The 7,148-nt window shown below is 41.4% G+C and overlaps 1 long non-coding RNA gene and 1 other non-coding gene across 2 annotated transcripts; both read right to left on the bottom strand.

The window, feature by feature from the left end:
* Positions 1-1,660: 1,660 nt before the first annotated feature.
* LOC133382627 (U1 spliceosomal RNA) lies at positions 1,661-1,817 on the bottom strand. The gene has a single exon (XR_009762018.1). It is a non-coding gene; the product is annotated as a U1 spliceosomal RNA (small nuclear RNA).
* Positions 1,818-2,362: 545 nt separating this feature from the next.
* On the bottom strand, positions 2,363-5,405 carry LOC133382361 (uncharacterized). Its single transcript, XR_009761925.1, has 3 exons — positions 5,339-5,405; positions 3,673-3,760; positions 2,363-3,346 (listed from the first exon to the last, which is right to left on the bottom strand). It is a non-coding gene; the product is annotated as an uncharacterized LOC133382361 (long non-coding RNA).
* Between the last annotated feature and the right edge of the window lie 1,743 nt (positions 5,406-7,148).

The raw sequence follows: 7,148 nt of genomic DNA, 5'->3' as shown, positions 1-7,148 counted from the left end.
TCCAAGGCAATGGTATGACCACTTTTGTTGAATGTTTTAGAGATTTCTATACTGCCCTTCAACAAAAATGGTGACAGGGTGGTTTCCAAAAATAAGTTAACATAGAATATAATATACAATAAACAAAATGTTAAAATAATTCTCATAAATTACATTAAAAACAAAATTAGCAGCATTATTAAAAATGACTTAACCCCCATCAGCCTTTGAAAGCCTGGAGGAAAAGGTGAGTCTTCACCTGGAGTCTACAAGAATATAAAGTTGGAGGAGGCATACCTCAGTCAAGGGGCTGTTAAATGGGGCCCTGTACTATGTCCCTCATTTATTTATTATTATTTATTTATTAGATTTATATCCCGCCCTTCCTCCCTGTAGGAGCTCAGGGTGGCATTTAATGTCAGGTTTACCAGGAAAACCTGTTCTGCCGATCTTAATGCACAGGCAGGTTGTTGCAGGAGAAGGCATTCTTTTAGATCCTTGGACCCCAAACTGTTCATGAATGTCAACATAAGTACCTTAAATTGGGCCCAGAAAATAACTGGCAATCAGTGCAGCTGTTTGAGAATGGGAGTCATACATGACTGGCCCTCTACTCCCATCAATACTCTGGTTGCTGCATTCTGCACTAGCCACAACTTCCAGGTCATCTTCAAGGTCAGCCCCATGTAAAACACATTACATAGTTCATCCTCAAGGTTACCAGAGCATGTAGCGAGGCTACCCTGCTCAGAAAAGACTATAGATGACACCGCATCTGAAGCCAAGTGTAGGCACTCCTAGCAACTGAGGCCACCTGGGCCTCAGTGAAAATAATGGTTCTGGGAGTATCCCCCAAACTATGAACCTGCTTCTTCAAGGAAAGTGCACCCTTGTCCAGAAAAGGCAGTTTCATCAAAACCTAGACCTAGAAACCAACCAACCACAGAACATCTATCTTGTCTGTATTCTGTTTCATTTTATTGGTCCACATCCAGCCAATTATCCAGACCTCCAGATACCAATTCAGAATTTCGTCTTTCCTGATACCAGAGGAACAGAACTGGATATCAGCAAATTGATGGCACTTTACTCCAAATCCCCTGATGTCTCCCCCAACATTTTCATATAAATATTAAACAGCATACGGTACAGGACTGATGCCTCTGGGACCACCTCCCATGGGGCACAGCAGGGGTCATCCAATGCTACTTCTTGAAATCATGCTTGGAAAGAGAGCAGAACCACCACAAAGTGATGCCCTCGACTGCTTAAAGGTTTGAAGGCAGTCCAGAAGGATACTATTCAATGGAATCAAAAGCCATTGAGTGGTCCAGGTGAATCAACAGCACTGCACTCCCCCTATCTCTCAACCAACAAAGGTCAGGGTGACCAAGGTGGTTTTGGTCCCAAAACCAGGCATGAAACTGTGTTTCATATAAACATGCCTGAAGCTGCCCCACTACAGCCCTCTCTAGGGCTGCATTCAGACATAGGGAATATTGTGCTGTTTCTCCTGATTATAATGCTAGTGCTTCTGTCCCAATTTCTAGTGTTCCTTTCACACTGCAGTACATTTTGCATTGATTCTATAGCCAACTGTGGATCCAGCTCACATTTAGCTATCTTGTTTATCAGAATATTATGGAGCACTTTGTCAAAAGCTTTGCTGAATTTGAGATATATTGTGTCCACACCATTCCCACAGTCTACCACAAATTATGCAGTTGAGTTTCCTGCATTTGGGGAAATCGCAGGGGTCAGCACCCCAGGAGTGCAATGGATGAGCCTCACCTTGGGAAAACCACCTTCATGATCATGGTATCTCCCGATCAAAATATAAGATAAGATTAGTCTGGCAGGATTTGTTTTTGATAAATCCATATTGGCTTCTAGTAATCACTGCATTGTTTTCAAGGTGCTTACAGACTGACTGCTCTATAATCTGCTCCAGAATTTTCCCAGGGATCAATGTCAAGCTGACTGGTCTGTAGTTCCCAAGTTCTTCCTTTTTGCCTTTTTTGAAGATAGGGACAACATTAGCCCTCCTCTGGTCATCCGGCACTTCACCCATCCTCTACGATTTCACCTCAACATGCTGCTTTCAATCTAGTTTGACTGTAGATTCTGCTGTCCAGACGGGTATTGATATGTGTTTGAAAACCCTCCTCTTGCTTTCTTGGTATACACCCATCCACAGTGTCTTTGGGCAGGTGTGCATACACCCTCCCCATTCCTGGGACTGCCTACATCCATTTTCAAATGGACACACTGTGGGACAATGCAGAATTGATCTGTAATAAGCTTTTATTTCTAGAATGAAACTAGTGTGTCAAGACGCACTTTTCATGGGAAAAATATGTATTAGGTCTAGATTGAGTGTGGACTTGGTAGAAAAGAACTACCTAGAACAAGAGGACAAGAACTCAGTTTCCATTAATTCTGGAATAAAATGGTGTGTGCGTGCAGCCAAATTGTGAATTTTTGGCAGGATTATGGCCCATGGAGAGGAAAAAATATCTCAGGTGCTGTTAAGTGATTAAATATTTTCTGTTGATTAGTCCTTTTAGCTATGAATAACATATGGCACTGCAATATTGAGCAGAAGTGTGGAATAACCAATTGTACAAACCACAGCTACCACTGTTAGAAGGAAAGGTCATCCTTAACATTTGTTTTTTCCATTCTTTCTTCATTGCAGTAGCCTGATCTTGACCACACTTGGTATAGTTTGTAATTTCCTCTGCCTCCCAGCAGGAAGCGCAGGAAACCATGTTCCATGCACCCCAGCAGAAGATGATACTTCCAAGAATGTTTGCAAATGCCCACAGCTTAATGATGAGATCAATGCGGCTACCACTGACACCAGTTGTCTCTATTTCACATAAATTTGCTTGGGAAAGGTATTGGGATGGAGAGGCAGCAGCCCTGTAGCTACAGGGAAAGACACTGGAATGCAATGGCAGGTGTGGCAGAGTCCTTTAGAAACTGGGCTTAACTGTGGGAGTTTGTATTCCAATTCCCACTTCCAAATGTTGCCACCATCTTGACCTGGAACATTCCCCTAAATTCTCTGCAATGTGAAGGGATCCTTGGGCTGACAATCCGTGGAGCAATTCCAGAACAGACCAAATTGAAGTGGAGAGCATTTTCTGAAGGCAGAATGTCTGAAAACCTGCTTTGGGGCAGCACAAATTGTCAACACTAGAAACAGGCTGCTGAGTGGCATGGGTTTGCCCAAATGAAGATAGCCAAGCCATGAATCCAAATGCAGCACAAAGCAGTTTGAACAGGAGAAGAAATCTGTTTTGTACTGAAAAGTATTCAGGGGGGCTTTCAGCACATCACAAGCTCTTCATCAGGGGAGTACCTGAAAGAAAATAAGCGAGTAAGAATATCTCATCACTGCTATAAAAAGGTATATTCAAGCCATAAAAGCATGTGCAATATAACCCTTCAGGGGTTTGCCATAATAATCTCAAACAAAGCCGCAGAGATAAGGTGCAATATCACTCAATTGTTTCAAAGCTTATTGTCAGCCTCCAGAGGACATTCTGAAGAGAGCACAAATCTGTCCAACTGAGGGGAGAGATTTGCCCTGTAATAAGCACCTCTCTTTAGTGTACTTGTTGTTTGCATGTAGCAATGCTGTCTGGATCATGAAGGCTGACTTTGGACGAGGTGGGAGAGTCTTACCTTGAACCCAGAGGTTGGAGTCTGTGGTTTTTTTGGTCCCTTCCAGGTCATGATTCTGCAATTCAGGACATCCGAGGGCCCATAGGATCTTAAACAGATAATGGTAGTTCCCAGTCTGTCATATTCTGAGTAACATAATTAGATTCAGAGAGTCTGATGTCGCTCATTGATTAAAGTATTGTGTCTTTCCTAGACATCAAAGGCTTACACAGGGGCAAAAAATTAAAAACAGCTGCATTTTCTGTTCTTCCCATCTCTATCTCCCCCCACCCCCTGCTGTTACTCAAGCAGACTTTTTTTTTTTGCTAACCATATGCAGGATTTGTACCATTTCATTTTTTAAGCTACAGTCTTGGTTTCACTGGCTTCATTTACTATGAGACCTCTCTCTCACTTCTACTCTCGCACATACTCCCTCTCTGTTCATCCATAAATTGAATCTCCTGAAAACCAGAGTGGAAAACAAAGTAATCCATCTTCAGCAACTGCATGAGATTACATCCACTAGCAAAGAACAGAGCAGGCTGAGAAAGAGGGACACCTTTCTTCAGGTGTGGGCAGGGGCAGAGGGTGATGGGGAAAAAATTAATTAATGCTGGCTGGCAAGCAGGACGGAACTGAAACTAAGGGCCAAGTGAAATGCGCTGTTAAACCTGTCTGCACATTTAACATGCAGGTCTTTAAAAACAATGCAAAGGGCATTGCTGGTGGCTGGGGGGGGCTGATAATTAGCAGGACAGCAGCAGGTGTGGAAGAAGAATTTCACCCTTTCCTCCCCTGCTACAGTCTTGAGGAACATCCCTCTTCTTGTATTTGCTTTTGGGAGAAATCTGTAATTGGTGTCACTAGAAGATTTCCTCCCAGTGCAAATTGCACCTTCAGAGGATGGATTTTCCTCTGCAGCAGATGAAAAGGTTAAAATCTGCCCTCCCCAACTGCTGCAATCCTAGTAAAAAATCCCAGTAATATAATTCCAGTGCATCTCAATTTAACATCCCAATAATGTTAAATTTCCTTGTCCATATCTGCTCCAGTCCCAGCATTCCAATGCATCCCAATAATGTAAGATTTTCCCTCTGCTTCTGCTGCAATATGCCCAAGCGAGTGCTTATTGTTTTTTAAAAAACAAGCAAACCCTGAATGTTAAATACAAAGATACATTTCACATCATGTCTGGTCTGGTCCCAATTTGGATCCAGAGAAAAGCTTGTGGAAATGGCCTGGTAGAAGCTGAGTTTCCTCCCACACCTGCTGGCATTCATGCATCTCTGATACCATCAGCAGTTTTGTTGCTACCAACTTAGAATCATCAAAGAGCCAAGCATGTATAATTAAAAGCAATGCTCATTCATATTTGTTTCATATCATCATCATCTTGAAACTTTTGGCAGACAAAGTTGGCTCTTGTAATAATTTTGGAACACAACACTTAGAACAGAAAAAGAATCCTTACACCAGGTCAGACTATATTTCCATCTAGTTGTACATGTCGTGTCTCTCTGCCTCGCATCAGCTCTCCAGGGCAGAGTTTTTTCCCTTTACCTGATCTTTAATTTATTTATTATCTGAACATGTCAGGGATTGAACCAGGGACCCTCTGCTTGTGAAAGTTGCACACTACTATTGAGCTCTGGTGCATCCCTTGAGCTATGTGCTCAAATCTTACCAAATGGTGGAAGCTCAGGTCATTTTGAGTTGGTTGTTCACATTCTTTCCAGGGACATTTGACTATGGACACAAACACATAAGTGTTGAGAACCAGACTTCACTTCTGAAAAGCATCTTAAAGTCAGCATTTATGCTGATATAGTGATCTCTATAAAATATTATAGCAGTGGTGTCTGATACCATATCAATCGACTAAAATATAGACGAATAGTATGGATATAAATACTGGTTGGAGACGTTCAGAGGGTGGTGCTGATTTTTTCCACATTAGTGGGACTGCCAAATAATTATATTTTTCTTAAAAAGAAGATTCAGTATATGTTGTATGTAATTGCTCAACTCATCAAGGGACCTTTGATGTTTGAACCAATGGGTCTTTTTCTTGGATGCTTAGATTTTTTGTTAAAATATTTATAGCCCACCCTATATCAAATTGATTGATTGATTGTTTATGTTTAGATCCTGCCATTCCTCCCAGAATGAGCCCAGGGTGGCAAACAAAAACACTAAAAACACTCTAAAACATCTTAAAAACAAAACACTTTCAAACATGTTAGAACAAGCATCTTTAAAAACATATTAAAATAAAACATCTTTTGAAAATATTTTTTAAAACAAAACATCTTTAAAACATCTTAAAAAGCAAAAGACACAGACTGGGATAACGTCTCTACTTAAAAGGCTTGTTGAAAGGGGAGGGTCTTCAGTAGGCACTCAAAAGATAACAGAGATGGTGCCTGTCTAATATTTAAGGGAATTCCGAAGGGTAAGTGCCACAACACTAAAGGTCTGCTTCCTGTGTTGTGTAAAACAGGCCAGTAGCTGGGGGGGAGGGGCAAATGGGGGCACTGCCCCCCCAAGCTGTGCTTTGTCCCCCTCCCCAGGATTATTTGGAGAAATCATCTATTTTTAAACATTGTGACAAGACAGACAATGATGACCTCCATTTAAAGACAGATAGCTTGTTTTAAGAACAGCAGCAATTTAAGAATGAAATGGAAATGGACTGCCTTCAAGTTGATTCCAGCTTATGGTGACCCTATGAATAGGGTTTTCATGGTAAGCGGTATTCAGAGGAGGTTTAACATTGCCTTCCTCTGAGGCTGAGTGGCAGTGACTGGCCCAAGGACACCCAGTGAACTTCATGACTGTGTGGGGATTCAAACCCTGGTCTCCCAGGTCATAGTCCAACACTCTAACTACTACACCACACTGGCTCTCAATTTAAGAACAGGATCCTCTGAAAAATTCAGTAAATAAGGCAGAGCAAGTGCACAACAAAAGCCTCATCTAGAAGAGACCCCAAAGTCTGCTCACTCAAGATTTTCCCTGAGGGTGGATTTTTCATGATCAAAGTCACCCTGTAATTGTAATTACTTAAGTGATCCTGAAAAAAACCAGCCTATATAGTAACATAATCCTTGAAGAGTTAAATATTAGAACTTTGTATTATGGGCTAGAATTAGACTCCACCTCTTGGACTTTCCTTTGCTCTGCTTTTCAGTTTTAGTTGTGTTCTCTACCTAGCCAGTAATAAAGAATCATGTTTGTTTGCCTGCAGTAAGAAGCAAGAGTTTGTTTATTCTGCAGTCATTATAACGAGTAGAGCAGGACTGGGTGCTTAGTGCTAAAGGGTCAAATAAAGAGATAACTTAAAGTGATCTGAACAAATGGCTAACCTTTATTCTCTAAAGCACTCCCATAATGGCTATTTTTTTCTTCTTTTCCTTGAGTAGTTGATGGCAAAGAATCAAAACAGCCCTAGAGGAGTAGAAATATTGCTGTGTACACTACAGTTAGCTACCTAG

Source organism: Rhineura floridana, chromosome 3 (genome assembly GCF_030035675.1).
Source record: "Rhineura floridana isolate rRhiFlo1 chromosome 3, rRhiFlo1.hap2, whole genome shotgun sequence".
Taxonomy (NCBI): Eukaryota; Metazoa; Chordata; class Lepidosauria; order Squamata; family Rhineuridae; genus Rhineura; species Rhineura floridana.
This window is presented reverse-complemented; position numbering and strand designations above follow the sequence as displayed.